This window comes from Physeter macrocephalus, chromosome 16 (assembly GCF_002837175.3).
Source record: "Physeter macrocephalus isolate SW-GA chromosome 16, ASM283717v5, whole genome shotgun sequence".
NCBI classification, from domain to species: domain Eukaryota; kingdom Metazoa; phylum Chordata; class Mammalia; order Artiodactyla; family Physeteridae; genus Physeter; species Physeter macrocephalus.
The window spans coordinates 96,156,428-96,171,943 of record NC_041229.1 but is presented as its reverse complement, the minus strand read 5'-3'; positions in this window follow the sequence as shown (position 1 = coordinate 96,171,943).

Below are 15,516 nucleotides of genomic sequence, written 5' to 3'. Positions count from 1 at the left end.
CGCTGAGCCTGCGTGTCCGGAGCCTGTGCTCCGCAACGGGAGAGGCCACACAGTGAGAGGCCCGCGTACCACACACAAAAAAAGAGAAGCAAACAAGAAAAGGAAGGAGAAAGAAAATTCCGTCATGAACCCTCCATGCGGAGGACCCATACACCTGATCAATGCTGAATTGAGATGCCACCCACAGGTACCAACACTCCCCCTGCAACCCCCAGTGAGGAGCACTTGGGTTCAGCCTGGGTCCCAGAGGCAGACCGTGGTCTGTGTGCAGACCTCATCCTGTAAAGCTTCCGGACACCATGCACGGCTTTTGCCTGGCCGGGCTTCCCTCAATCCTACTGACCCCCAGCCTCTGATGAGCACCCCTGAAACAGAGCAGTTTGGGCTGTGGAAGGGCTAGAACCAAGCACAGGGAACCTTCCAGCTCTCATGGAAGAGCCCACAAGCCTGCCCCCTAGAAGGCTGGGAAGCTGTCCTGCTTTGAGCTCTGCTGAGACCAAGCCCACAGCTGGCAGAGGAGGCTATTCTGAGCTGCAAGGACCCTTGACCAAGTGTCTGGAGCCCTGGATTCGGGGCCCTCCTCTGTCTTAAATTCACTCCATGGCCCAGGACCAGCCACTTAACCCCTGGAGCTGCACCGCCCTCGTCTGGGAAAAGGGGGTCATTCGGGTGGCCTTCCTTACAGGTCGTCACAGGGACCAGATGAGATCAGATAAGAAAGGACACACTATGTGAACACTGCCTCTCTGTTGCTCCCTGAACCCAACAGCAAGCACAAGACCACCTCTGGGCATCCCTGCTGACTGTTCCCTCTGCCTGGAATGCTCTTCCAGGGATCTGCAGATTGGCTCCTGCACATGTCAGGTCCCTGCTCCAATGTCCTTTCTTCAGAGACGTCTTCCCTGACCACCCATCTAAAAACAGCATTCCCAGCTCTGTCCCCGACCTTGCTTTGCTCCTATTACCACCTGGTATATTTTTTATATTTACATATAAATGTAAAAAATACACACACATATATATATTTCCTTTTTATCCGTCTCTTTTCGCAGAATAGGTCTCCTTGCGGGTAACAACTTCATCCCCCGCCATGCCCCGCAGCCTTACAGCACACTCTCTAACAATACTAAGTGACTGTATTTCCCCTGAACTCACTGTTTCCTTGTGCTTCTGTGCCTTTGCTGCTGCTTTTCTCTTACAACAGAGTAACTTTTCCGGCCTTCAAAACCTTCACCTGGTTTCTCAGATGTCTCTTCCTCTGAGCTGAATGTTGTTTTTCTGCTCTTGCAGTGCCCTGGGCACCCCAGTAACAGCGCTCTCTGTGCAGCAATAACTGGAAGATTGCCTGTGATCCTCCAGAGTCTGCTCATGTCTTTATCGCTAAGCTGATGCCTGAGCTGGCACCAGAGAGTGACCAGTCACAGAAAACAACGTGTGGTCCCGGCCTGGGTCCTCTTGTTGGTAATGGTAGCAGAGGGGACTCCTGCCCCTTGATTCCAGGGGCTGAGCTGCACCAGAGGATGAGCAGGTTCTTCCCTGCTATGGTTTGCACCCCAAACAAAGCTTCTTCTCCTGACTGTAGCCCCATGCAGGGCAACCCCAGGTGACGTTCTCTCTAGAAAGGGTCTGGGTCTTGTGAAACAACTGGTGGTCCGTGGGTGGTGGGCAAGGAATGAGCTGGTGAGCGATTGCTGGATGCTGATTAGGAGAATGAGGTCTAAGAAGACAGCGAATAAAGGGGCAAAGTCTAGGAAAGCCCTGGGATCAGCAGAAAGCGCAGTGCTGCCAGTTTCTGTCTGGCCACGGACGAGCCATGTGACCTTGAAAAGCCACTGCATCTCTCTGGGATTCAGAGTTGACTTCTGAGTTTCAAATAAAGTGTTTGTACAATAGGTTTTGTCTCACAAAAAATGAGATACCTGGAGTTGGGAAGGATTCCGAGGTAGACACTGAGCTTAATGGGACAGTACCATGATTGATTAGTAATGTCTGTCAGGGTATTGTCAAGGAGACGTGTGTCATTCCTGGTCCAGAGTATCTTTCATACGCTGACATTTCATGATTCAATGACTCCATAGAGCTAAAGATGAAGAGTGTGCATACGTGTGTTGAAGGAAGAGGAATCTGAAAGGTTAAAAAAAAAATGTAGGCTAAGAAACTTGGGTCAGACCCATAGAGAGCTCCAAAATAGATGGAGAATGGAAGCAGCTTTGCACCCACACACAGCACAATCTAGCACGGTGGTTTGTTTTTTCAAATTGAGTCCCTAACCATTAGTGAATTGTAATAAATTTAGTTGGCTACAAGCAATATTTCAAGAATGTACAGGGAATTTCCTGGCGGTCCAGTGGTTAGGATTCCATGCTTTCACTGCCAAGGGGTCAATCCCTGGTTGGGGAACTAAGATCCTACAATCTGTGCAGTGCAGCAAAAAAAAAAAAAAAAAAAAAAAAAAAAAGAATGTACAGAGTAGAATAGATAAGTAAATTAAATTGAATGGAATGCTTTAGATTTCAATGTGAAGGGGTTCAAGACATACTACCTGAAAATAGGCATCTTGTTCTATTGCATATTCTAGGCTGAAGGAGTTTGAGGCAATGGCAGACGTAGAAAGGTCACTCTGACACCCCTCCTCCGCCTTCTTCCCGGAACAGGCTATAAAACCCTCATGTGAGAGGTGCCCATTCCTGTACCTGGAGGAAAGGAAAGTTCTTATCCCTGAAGAAAAGGGATCACCAAGAAGACTCCTAACAAAGTTTGCTAGGTCTCCCTGTTTACTACATCACCTCACGCTCCCTAAACCTATCACAGCCCTCAACGTCTACTCCCTTATCAAACCCAGCATAGCAATACATAGCTTGGACTATTTCTTTGGGTCTTCCTTTCCTTATGAAGTCTCCTGTGTCACATAAAACTTACATGAAATAAACATGTGTGCTTTTATCCTCCTGTTAATCTGTCTTTGTCAGTTTAACTTTCAGATCCAGCCAGGGACCCTCAGAGGGGCAAGGAACACTTTTTCCTCTCCTAAAAATGCGCATGGCCAGGTTAAATGCTGCTTTGTGAACTTTTGTTTCAGTTATATATGTATATGTGAAGAGACCATGATGGATTTTTAACTGTGGCTCATGGTCTGAACGTTTGAGAGGTCGTGAAGGAGTTGGGTGAACAAATGTGCTTTGCACAGGACAGTCCTGGTTCAAGTCCATCATCCTGGTGTGATTAGATAGTATCTCCTTTCACTCCCTGTGGTGATTTTATCTGTCAACACACTTTTGGACCCTCCATCCTTCAGAAGGTGGGACCTGATTCTCCTCCCCTTGAGTGTGGACTGGACTTAGTGACTTGCTTCTTGTGAATAGAACACGGTGGAAGTGGCAGTGTGTCACTTTTAGGACTATGTCACAAAAGGCATTGTGGCTTCCTCCCTGTTCTCTCTTGGATCACTCACCCTGGTGAAAGCCCACTGCCACATCATGAGGTAAGTCGAGCTGTGCTACAGAGAAGCCCAGGTAGTGAGAAACTGAGACCTCCTGCCAACAGCTACGTTAGCCATCCTGGGAATGGATCCTTCAGCCCAGGCCAGCCTTCCGATGACTGCAGCCTGGCCAGCATCCTGTATGTAACTTCATGAGAGACCCAAACCCAGAACCTCCCAGCTAAGACCCTCCCAAATGCCTCACCCACAGAAACTGAGATAATCAATGTTTACCGTTTTAAGCTGCTAAGTTTGTTACCCAGCAATTGATGACTGATACACTCTCAAAGTTACCTCCTTTGATTGAAAAATTACATGTTTACTCTCTACAGGAAAGACCTCCAAGACCCTGTGGGGTGTCCAAGAATCAGGGAGAATGACAAAATTCCAAGGAGGCCAGAGAGGCACAAAGCTTAGTTTGCTGAAAAAAGCAGGGAAGGTGGAAGACTGAATTCTGATCACGACAGAAACAGCCTAGACTGGCTAACTAGATGGAAAGCCCAGAGCATTCGGAAAGGAATGTGACATGGTCCAAGGGCCAGACTGGGCTCATCAAAGTCAAGTTTGCCCCAATGAAACATTTCCTCCCTTTTCCTAGGGTGACTAGATTAGCAGATCAGAGAATATAGTGCCGGTTTGTGGTGGTTTGAACGGCCCTAACCCAAGGAGTTTGTGTGGGCTTGCAGTGCAAACATTACCCAAGTTCCAACCTGTCCAAAACTTTTGCCAGAGACTTGAACGAAGACACAAAAGATGTGTTCATCTGAACCTCGAAAGCACAAGTTATTTTGATACAGTCGATTTATGACCCAAAGCTCTCTTCCCAGGTGGATACTGGGCCAAAATCAACAAGAAGAAATTTAACAGTAATTGATGTAAAGTCAGGCCCTTTCAGACCAAAAAAATCAATGATCCAAGGAACAAGCTTAGGGTGTATCGGTGAGGCCAGCTTGGCAGAATCCCACCTGAAATGATCTGGTCGTTTTTCTTGACCCCCCAAGGTCAATGTAAGCACAAACAATGTGATGTGGCTACTAAGACCGTGGACCTAGAGGTGGGTTCCTAACTAAATGGGGCCCTGGTGGTGGAATGGAGCGCCCTCTACCTGCTCCCTGCCCTGGTCAGCTACAGTGGGAGCTGTGGGGTCAAATATGGACCCCATACTTTATAGGCACAGAGTGTCCAGAGGAGGGACCCAGATGGGAGCAGCAGGACCTAATGTCCTCAGGTGAGGAATGATGAATGGAATCTCAGGGCAAGCAGCGTGGAACAGGAGAGAAGGCTTAGCAGGGGCAATCTGGCTGCCTTGGAATGTCGACCCAGGAAGGAGGGAGGAGCTGAGACCAGCGGGTGGAAGAAACAGGGCAACTGCTTTGGGGTTACTCAGGGGAAGGGTGTTTTCATGGGCGGGCTTGTCTGTGGGTGATAGGGTGACACGAGCTTCCCATCACTGGGGTGAGTGAGCAGAGGCCAGCTGGAGCCCAGGCTGATCCAAGCGGGAGACTGGACAGGAGGAGCCCAGAGCCCCTCCCCCTCCTCTGTCCAGATGCAGCCTCTGGTTTCCATGGGGGCTTTCGCAATGGTAATGGATGGTCCTTGGTTGGGCAAGGGGGCAGGTGAGCAGAAGAGAGGGGGCAGAGAGTGATGGCAAAACCTCCACGGGCCACCCTGCAGGGCTACGTGGACACTCCCCGAGGCAAATAACATCGTTTCCTCCTGCATCTTACAGGCCAATCAGTGAGAGGAAGGGAGAAGCTGGGGAAGCTTGCAGGGGAACTCCCGCAGCCTCAAATGTCATCTCCCATAAGGCTCTGCAGAGCTGCAGTGAACACACTCACCATATGTCTGCACACACACACACACACACACACACACACACACACAATCCTGCTTACATGTGTCCAAACATCAGCCCTCACACAAAGGTTCACACATGCGTGTTCATATGCAATCACGTGTTTGCCCACCTAATCCTCACCTGCCTACACACTAACTCACCCTCACCTATGTGCACACACACGCGTAGATCCTGGACAGCAATCACAGAGAGATCAAGGTGGCCCAGGAAGAATGGAGGTAGCTTTTTTACCAGTCTCATCCTAAGAAATCTCTGCCCTCTCTCCTTCCCTTCTTTATACCCTTGATCTGGCTAAGGAGCCCAGGAATCATGGAACCAGTTCTCAAAAGTATCCTCTGTGAAATCTCGGCCTCACTCTCTCTGGTGTCTGACATCTCTAGTCTCAGTGTCTCCCAGGCCAATGCTCAGTCAAATTTTTAGTTTACTATCTGGTTGCCCCAGTATGGTTTAGAGCGCACCCCCAAAATAAGACCACCTCTGTTCAGATGCTTCCTCTGCCCTCTCTGCAGGCGCTTGGTCGGGTTGTGTGATGTCTCTGGGAGTCACTTGCCCCGTCTGTAAAATGGGCAATAAGCTCACAGCGTCGGCACCGGTAGCCTGCGCTGAACCGCCTGGGACAGTCAGTGCTCCACGAGCTTCATGCCGTGGTTCTCTTCCAGCTCCTCCTTAATCTCGCTCAGCCCGGCTCAGAGCTCACCCCTCCCCACGTCTCCTTCCCTCCCCTTCTCACCCCCAGGCTCTGCTTGGCTCCTGGAATAGATCTTAGCAACTGTGGCCTTAATTGCTTGTGTTTGATAAATGGCTCTGTTGGATGTATTCAGGACACAGCTATAGACCTGAGTCAGGATGGAAATGGCCAGGAGGTAGGTTGGGAGTGCAGAGCCCAGGCTGGGCTGATAACGCAGGGACCCTGCCCTGCCCTCCTCTCCTCCAATCTGGCACATTGCGGACCAGCTGGCCCACTCCCTGCTTCTCTGCAATCACTCTTAGGGGTGGTGGTGGGAGGGTGATCCGAGAGCCTACAAGGATACTTGGAGACCTGCCTCCCTGGCCCTTATTTTCACAAATGAGGATATCAGATATGAGGCTCAGAGCTGCTGGGTGACTTGCCCAGGGATAGACAGCTGGTAAAAGGCAGACTTGAAAGTCTAACCTGGGCCTCCTGGCCCCCAGGCAATGCCTGCCACTGGCCCACCCTGCCTCATTCCACAGCCCCCAGCCAACACACTTCCTCCTCTCTGCTGATTTATTTGCTGACAGTGTCTCATTGCCCTTTACCACTCTTCTCTCTTCTGAAATATCCTGAGTGGGAGGCGTTTTCTGTGGAGCCCAATGATGGGAGCTCAGGCCTGGACCTTTCACTTATTTGCTGTGTGGCTTTAGGCAATCTGCTTAACATCATTGAGGCTCAGCTTCCTCGTCTGTAAAATGGGGATGATGCAGATTATATCTACCTCACAAGATTGATGTGGTAAAGAAGAGAGTGCAAGCAGCATATTTAGCACAGCGGTGGCTCAGAGTAAACTAAATGTTGGCTGTTACTATTCCTGTTGTCAAAACTCAGCCTCTGTGCACTGGAGCCGAATTGAATCTCGGAGACAGAGTTTGGGGGGAAGTAGAAAAGAATAGCTTTATTGCTTTGCCAGGCAAAGGGGGACAGAGGAGGCTAATGCCCTCAAAACTGTGTGTCCCAACCTGGGGGTGATTTGGCGAGGAGTTTTATAGCAATGGTTCAAGGGCGGAGTCACTGACAAGGATCAGGGTGTACGCAGGGCCTGCACTCCTTTAATCTGGTCTCAGGCGGTCTCCTTATGAGCTTCTGTGGTTCTCAAGGTTATCGAACTGTGACCTTCTCTCTGGAATGAAGAATGCTTCATCAAATAGTTAACATCTTTCTCGTTTGTTGGGGGTTTTAGTTCTGCAGAGGAGCTCAAAGATATTGTTATGCGTATCCCTTGACCCTGTCCCAAGGCTACCCTGTTGTCTCTAGACGGCTCCTCCCTTGTCTCTGCATCCCCTCCCTTCCCTGATTAGCAACTGTTTGAAGCTGCCTCTTGGAACTCAGGGAAGGTCATGGAAGCTTGAAGCCTATTTCCTACAAACTAGGAGCAGGGGACACAGAAAAGCTTCTGTGGCCAGGAGCCCTGCAGGGTCCTGCTCGGTTTTATTACTAGTCGAGGTCCCTGGGGCCACCTTGTACGGCCAGGCAGTTTGTGCATTGTACAAAGGCACTTGGCAGGAGTAAGTGGGGCCTGTGCTCACCCACGAGCTGTGTACCCTTGGATCTGTGTCTGCCCCCAGAAAGTGTCATTTTCTAATTCACCTACGCAGAGGGGATATTTTTCCTAATTTGTGCAAAGAGGCTGTACAGTGCAGCCACACTTGCCCTGACGGTAATTGAAGGGTACAGGGCAGGATTCCAAACTACTCTCATCTGGGAATCACAGTGCGTGAATGCCACCACTCAAGCTTTCCCTTGGGTCCCATGGTCATTCCTGATGTTCCAGAAATCCCCTTTAAAATGAAACATCCCCCGAAACAATAACACTCTAAAAATAATAACACCTTATCATCATTTGCATTATCATCATGCCATTATTTTAAACCTTGAGTGGGTCAGTCTTCATGCAGCTGAGATAAGCTCTCAGGAAGCAGCGGGGAAGGAGCCAGGAGCCGCCACAAAGGCACTGTTTCCTGCCTTCATAATTTTGTCCAGGCCCAACTCCAGAGGGATGAACCCAGCCAACTGGTGCCACCATAGAGGCTGCAACAACAAAAGGTTTTTGATTTACTGGGAAACCCCACTCCAAGAAGCAGTATTAATGCCAGTGATAAAGCTAATCTCCCAGGAGTAACTCCATTTTAAGAGGAGAGAGGGACACATTCCAAGGGAATAAATCTCAAATGGTGGGATTTCGGGCCCGGCAGAGGCACCGCGGAAGAGATTATGGGGCCCTTGGTTCTTCAAATCACTCCCCAGAGGCGGCTGCCAGTGGCACGGATACAAAAGATCTGCCTCGCATGTGGGGTTCAAATGACATTCCAGAGGTGGGGTGTCTGCGTCCAGTGCCCCAAAAGTAGACCTGACGTGAGGATTCCTGTGCAAGTCATTTATCAAGAAGGTGAAACAGTTGGGAGAACAGGAATGAAAGTTGAAGAAAGCAAGCAAGGATGTGACCTCAGTCGATGTCCCGTGGAGTATGGCTTTAGCTGGCAGTGGTAGGGGACCTCTGGGTGGAAGTTATGCCCTGAGGTAAGGATGCTGGGGCTTTCATACCCCTAAACCCATCAGCCGCTGGTTAAGTGCAGCCCATGGAGAGGCTGGAGGATGTAAATGCCCAGGCACTTCTGTCTCCTTGCCTTTGTAGCAAAGCAGCTCTAGAAGCTGGAGGGCAGGCAGTCCTCCAAGAAGTCACAGGCACTGGTTATTGGAAAGTAAAGCACATAGAAGCACACAGAGCTCTTTCCAGCTCCCATCTTCCTGCATAAACAGAGTAAAAGGTCACAGCGGGTCTGGCCGGGTGCCTACAATACCTGCCAGATGGGACAAAGGGAGGTGGAATCTTGAATGACCTCCTCCTTCACCCATGGAGGAGTCTTATCTCTAGGAGCAAAAAGTTTTCTAATATTCCAGGCCCAGCCCTCTACTCTCCATGTGCCGTTGGAAACATCCCATTTGATCCACTCCCTCCCCGTTGAAACCAAGGGTCAGTGGGTAGATGGATAGGTGGGTGCCCCCAAGGGTCCCAATGCCTGTTCCCGCTCCAGTCAGGAATTTCTACCTCTGACATCTGGGTCCTAGGACTACTGCAGCTCTCCCATTGTTGTTGTTGTTGTTTTTTTCCTGATGTCCATTTTTGCAAATATTATTGATTGGAGCTGGATTACTAATGTAATTTTACAAACCCCTCAAAACAACAACAACCCCCCCCCACAGCCTCACATCAGAGAAAGGGGGTATTGCAGATACACATGCTCCAACTAATTTTCAATCCCTCGGACCCCACTGCGGCATGGGCTGCATTTTAAGACACCAGCAGGTTCCCAGGCCAGCCTGGAAAGAAGCAGGATAAACAGAGATGTCGAAGGTAAAGGATTGCTCTCCATTTGTCCTGGGGTTAAATTGCCCCAAAACTCCCAACACAGGTATATTGAGCTGAGCGGTGTCATCCCCCAATTCATGCCAACCCAGGACCTCAGAATATGAGCTGTTTTGGACGCAGGGTCTTTGCAGATGTAATTAGTTAAGATGAGGTCATACTGGTTGAGGGTGGGCTCTAAATCCAATATGACTGGTGTCCTTATAAGAAATAGAGAAGGGCTTCCCTGGTGGCACAGTGGTTGAGGGTCCGCCTGCCGATGCAGGGGACACGGGTTCGTGCCCTGGTCCGGGAAGATCCCACATGCTGCGGAGCCATGGCCACTGAGCCTGTGCGTCCGGAGCCTGTGCTCCGCAACGGGAGGGGCCACAACAGTGAGAGGCCCACGTACCGCAAAAAAAAAAAAAGAAAAAAGAAAAAAAAAGAAATAGAGAAGACACACACCCAGGGTGAACCCATGACAGGACGGAGGCGGGGATTGGAAGGATGGCTCTACACACCAAGGAACGGCAAGGATAGCTGGCATCCAGCACAAGCTAGGAGAGAGCCATGGCACAGATGCTCCCTCAGAGCCTCCAGAAGGAACCAGCCCCGCCAACACCTGGGTTTTGGACTTCTAGCCTCCAGAACTGTGAGAGAATGCATTTCTGCTGACTAAAGCCACTCAGCTTGGGTAATATGTTAAGGCAGCCCCAGGAAACGAATACAAGACGAAGGCAGAAGGATGGAGGTCAGCCCTCAGCCCCATGGTGGACACACATGCCCTCCTCCCGGTGGCACTGCAGGTCCCTCCAGGCTCTAGGAGGATGAGGAAAGTCAGGTCTGAGCCCCCCTCCCCACTGTGGGTACCCCTTTGCTGGAAGCTGGAGAGGACTTTACACCCCTGGCCCTCTCTGGGCCCTGAGACGCAGGGGCCTGTAATGGCTCCATTTTGACACCTGGATGTGTGGGTGCACGGAGGTACTTAGCTCCTCACTGGATTTTCTGGGACCCTGTGAGTAGGGTGGGTGTGTTAGTTAGGGTTCTCCAGAGAAATAGACCAATAGAATGCATATAAATATACATACCTCCAGGGAAATATATAGAATGTATATAAAAGAATGTGTGCATGTGTGTGCGTATGTGTGGGTGTGTATGTGTGTATACATACATACATATACAGAGAAGGGGAGAGAGAGTTAAAAAAAAAAAAATTGGCTCACACAGTTATGGAGGCTGGCAAGTCCAAAATCTGCAGGGCTGGTCAGGAGGCTGGAGACCCAGGGGCGAGCCAGTGTTGCAGTTCAAGTCCAAAGTCCACCTGCTAGCAGAATTTCCCCTTACCTGGGGGGAAGTCAGTCTTTTGTTCTATTCAGGACTTTGACTGATTGGAAGAGGCCCACCCACCTTATGGAGGGCAATCTGTTCTACTCAGAGTCTCTCATCCAAAAGCACCCTCACAGAAATATCCAGAATAGTGTTTGACCAAATATCTGGGCATTTTGGCCCAATCAAGCTGACACATAAATCAATCATCACAGAGGGCAAGCATTATGATTTCCATTCTAGAAAGAGGAAAACTAAGGCCCAGAGAGGGTGAACAATTTGCCCAAGGTCACAAAGCAAATTTGTTGCCATGAGGAGTTGTGAAAAAGAGGCTGACAATAAAGGAGAACTTGGATGCAATTCACATCCACTCTGGACCAGAGCTTTAAATCTCGTGGTACTCCTACACAGACATTGGGTAAGGGATAAACATATCCAGGAGGTATTTTCATTCATGTGGTACATTTCACTTGTAGGTTGCAAGGCAGTAGAGATACTGGCCACCATGGAAGGATTGTCTTTTTGTGCCAGAAACCATCCTCATGACTTCTAATCATCACAGTAACACTGAAGCGACTATCATTGCCCCCACTTTGCTGATGAGAAGACTGAGGCTCAGAGCACCGAGGAAGCTGGCTAGGGTCACACAGCTAATAAGTAGTCTGCTCCCTTATCCACGGACCACTCTCCTCCTCAGCAGGCCCTGAACAAGAGCTTTGGGCAGAGAGTGGCCACACGCATGTCTTCGTCTGCTTTTCCCAGCAGTCCTGTAAGGAAGAGGAATTGGTTCCACCTTTCAGAGCAGGAGCTGAGGTGTAAAGACGTTCACTGACTTGTCCATGGTTGCACAGCTAACCAGTGTCTTGCCCGGAATTGGAAATCTCTCCATAGCCCTGATGCTGGGGGTAAAAGAAATCATGGTTCCTTCATTTAGTTGAGTGTTTACTGTGTTTGAGGTATACATACCATCTTATTCTACCTTCCCCACAACTTAAATTTAATAGCTAACAGGGATTTAGCATCCTTCTGTGAACTATTCCATTTAATGCTCCCTGCAAACCCATGAGACAGGTAAAAATGTGACTCTCATTGTACAGATGAAGAAACTGGGGCACTGAGAGGTCAAGAAACTTGCCCAAGGTCACACAGCTACCAAGTGTATGGCTGAGATTTTAATGCAGGCAGCCTGATGCCAAAGCCCAAAGCCTCAACCACTGTCCTAGGATGTGTTAATTAATTAATTCATTCATTCAATAATTTATTAAGTGTACTATGTGTCAGGTCCTCTTCTACACGTAGGTGACATGGTATTGTGACTGATATCGCCATACATTTTCTTCTTTTCTTTTCCCTTTCCCTTTACCATTCAGAGAGAAATAAGGGACGGAGAGATAACCTAAGTCTAGTACTTTCCCAGCTTTAAAACTGTTGATCTCCTAGTAGAGGATAAAGATAACAAACACAACTTTTAGACAGTGGTAAAGGTGAAAATAAGATAAACGAGGGAGGGCTGAGGGCAAGCTCAGCTGTTGGGGAGGCCTCTTTGGGGCAGAATCTTTTGAGCAAAGCTCTGAGTGACAAGGAAGATGCAAATATGTGGATATCTGAAGAAAGAGTGCTCCAGGCAGAGAGAAAAGCAAGTGCAAAGGCCCTGAGGTAGGAACAAGGTGGTATGTTCGAGAGGCAGAATGATGGCCAGTGAGGAGAAACCTACTGAGAAATGAGGTGCCTGGTCATGCAGGGCCTTTCTTCAGATGTTCTTGGCGGCCGGCAGCCATTTCTCTCCCCTTCATGGTAGCAGTAGTCTGTCCTTGTTCAGGTGCCCTCTCTCTCTTCACCCCACAGCTCAGGGGTTCGCTGTCTAGTCTAAGCCAGGGGTCAGTAAACTTTTTCTATAAAGGACCGGACAGTAAATATTTTAGGCGTTGGGAGCCATATGGTTTCTGGTGCCATGACTCAATTCAGCTCGTGTCCACGCTCTGGAGGTTGAAATTCTGCCTTAAGAGAAACACTACAGGGCTCTTTGTCTGATTTCCAAAGTACATAGGAACTTACAGTGTAGGCACCCAAATGCCTGACACGTAGATGAGCCTGACTAGCACGAGAGCAGGTGTAGGCGATGCAAAAACAAGACATGCTCTGGAGGTTGAAATTCTGCCTTAAGAGAAACATTCCACTACAGGGCTCTTTGTCTGATTTCCAAAGTACATAGGAACTTACAGTGTAGGTACCCAAATGCCTGACACGTAGATGAGCCTGACTAGCACGAGAGCAGGTGTAGGCGATGCAAAAACAAGATGCGGGAAGGAGGGCCCCAGGCCTCGCTGGTCCCCCAAGCCCAGCAAGTGTGTTCTCAGACCCTGGAGAAAGACTCCTGCCAAATCTCCCTCTTGACAACCCTGGCATTCTACCTTTTGTGTCCTTCCTCTCCTGGATTTCTTTTTGAAGTACTGATACAAACACCCCAGAGAGGCATGGCACTTTGGGGTCCAGCTCGAACACCTTCAGCAGGGGTGCATCTATCTGGTAACTTTTTACAAATGTCTCTGGCACCCGGCGGTGAAAAAAAGTAGCCCAACTTCAGGCTACCCCTTGAACGTCAGTGTAGGCAGTAAGTCTGAGGAAGATCCACAGAGAGGGCAGCCTGGGGAGAAGGGAAAATAGCAGGAAGGGGCTGTTACAGGCGCCTGGTGGTACCCCCTGGCTCCTCAGACGGTTCACTAGCACCTTTTGTTAATTCCAGCAGAAAGTACTGCTGCATCTTTTGACATTTATGTTCCAATAAAATTTTATTTACTCAAGTTTGCCAACCTCTGATCTAAATGAGAGGGATTGCTGGTGCTGATGGGCAGGTGGGTGCCTATGAGAGCAAATCCTTGAGAAGGTGACCACCCACCCCACACTCCACACCATCTCCCTCTGCTCTCACAGCTCAGGGTCTCTGTTCTCCAAGCATCCCCAGCAGATGTGAGGGGCTACAGTGCCCTCCTCTTTAGGAATGATGGAGGTAACTCCATGTCACAACACTCAGCCCTCCTGGAAAAAGAGCTGCTAAGGATGCCATGCCCACAGGAGTGGGAGGCGAGGGCCTGGGGTCTGCAAGGATTTCTTAAGATCCAAAGAAGTGGAGTGGTGGCTCGTATACCAGCACAGAGGCCATCCTTGGGACACATCTGGCTGTCTCCATTACCCACCTGTGGCCTCTCCCCTCTCTGACAAGTGAGAGGAAATAGAGTACAGAAGAAGGAAGGAAGGATGGAGGGAAGAGAGCCCCTCTCCCAGCTCTGGCAGCTCCCACAGTGAACCTTGCACACGTGACAGATGCTTATGGCTTTAGACAATGAAATGGATCACCGCCTTCTATCTTAAGCTAGGGTCGTTACCCCTCAATTCTGCAGAGACACATCGAGGCTTCATTTTTTTGTTGTTTGCCTATGAGATCATCTCTATTAAAGAGAATTGGAAACATTCCCCTCCATTTCTTTAACAAGCAGTCTTACTGCCTCCCACCCAAAAAAGAAAAACAAAAGCCAATATTGCAATTTGAAAAACAAAACAACTCTTAAGCAGAGATAGGCAGGTTCTGGGTGAACAGACATTTGTATATATAGGGATTTTATTAGGAAAAACACAGCTGTCCCCTTCTGCTACAAGTCACTGAGCGGTGGAACTAATTGAAACAATCTAACACAGTGGGATTGCCCTTCTTTGCTTCTTGGTGTTATTCAGATCTTCTGTCAACCTGATTTGATGCCAGGCAGACTTTTCCACATGTGGAAGGGAAGTGATTGGGGGCAGGCACAGCCCCAATTGCTGGGTCACAAGAACAACTTGGGATGATTGCTTAAATATGGGTTCCTGAGCTCTGCCCATGAGAACAGAATCTCCAGGGAAGGGGGCCAGACAATCAGTATCTTTAACATTGCCCCTGACAAGTGTGAGGAGTTTGGTGTATGATGCGAAAAATGCACAGGCAGGACCAGGAGGTTGATTTGATTTCTGAGAGGTCAAGGGGAGCCAAAGTTATAAGGCAGCAAAACCCATAAATAAGCAAATACCTCAAGGTAATAGAAAGAGAATAGAAGGTGAAAATGCCAGTTCATCATGAAAAGAGAAACAGATAGACCCATAAAAAGAAGCAGAGACTAAGAGTAGCCAAGACTCGTGAATGGAGAAGCCTCAGAAGAAAGGTACATGACATCAGGCAAATGCAAAACCAAACAAACAAGCAAGCAAGAAGGTGGCACAATGTTAACAGTAGACAAAGTGGAATTAAAGACTAAAATTATACTACAAAGTACAATAATGTAGGACATATTTTAAGAGAAGATATTAGAATCATAAACATGTATGTGGCAAATAACATAGCAACTAAACACAAGGGCAAAAAGTATTATAGATTGAAGGAGAATTGCCCCTCAAATATAATTTAAGTTGAAGATTTTTTAATACAACCTTTTCAGAATTAGACAGGTCCAGTAGTCCAAAAAGAAGGATGTAGGGATTTCCATGGTGGTCCAGTGGTTGAGACTCTATGCTTCCACTGCAGGGGGCACAGGTTTGATGCCTGGTTGGGGAAATAAAATCCCACTTGCCACGTGGCATGGCCAAAAAATAAAAATTAAAGAAAAAAAAGGGTGTAAAGCAATGCTGTCCATTATGGAAGCCACTCACCACATGTGGTTACTAAGCACTGGAAGTAAGGCAAGTTCAGTTGACATGTACTTTCTTTTTTTTTTTTTTTTTTTTTTTTGTGGTATGCGGGCCTCCCTCTG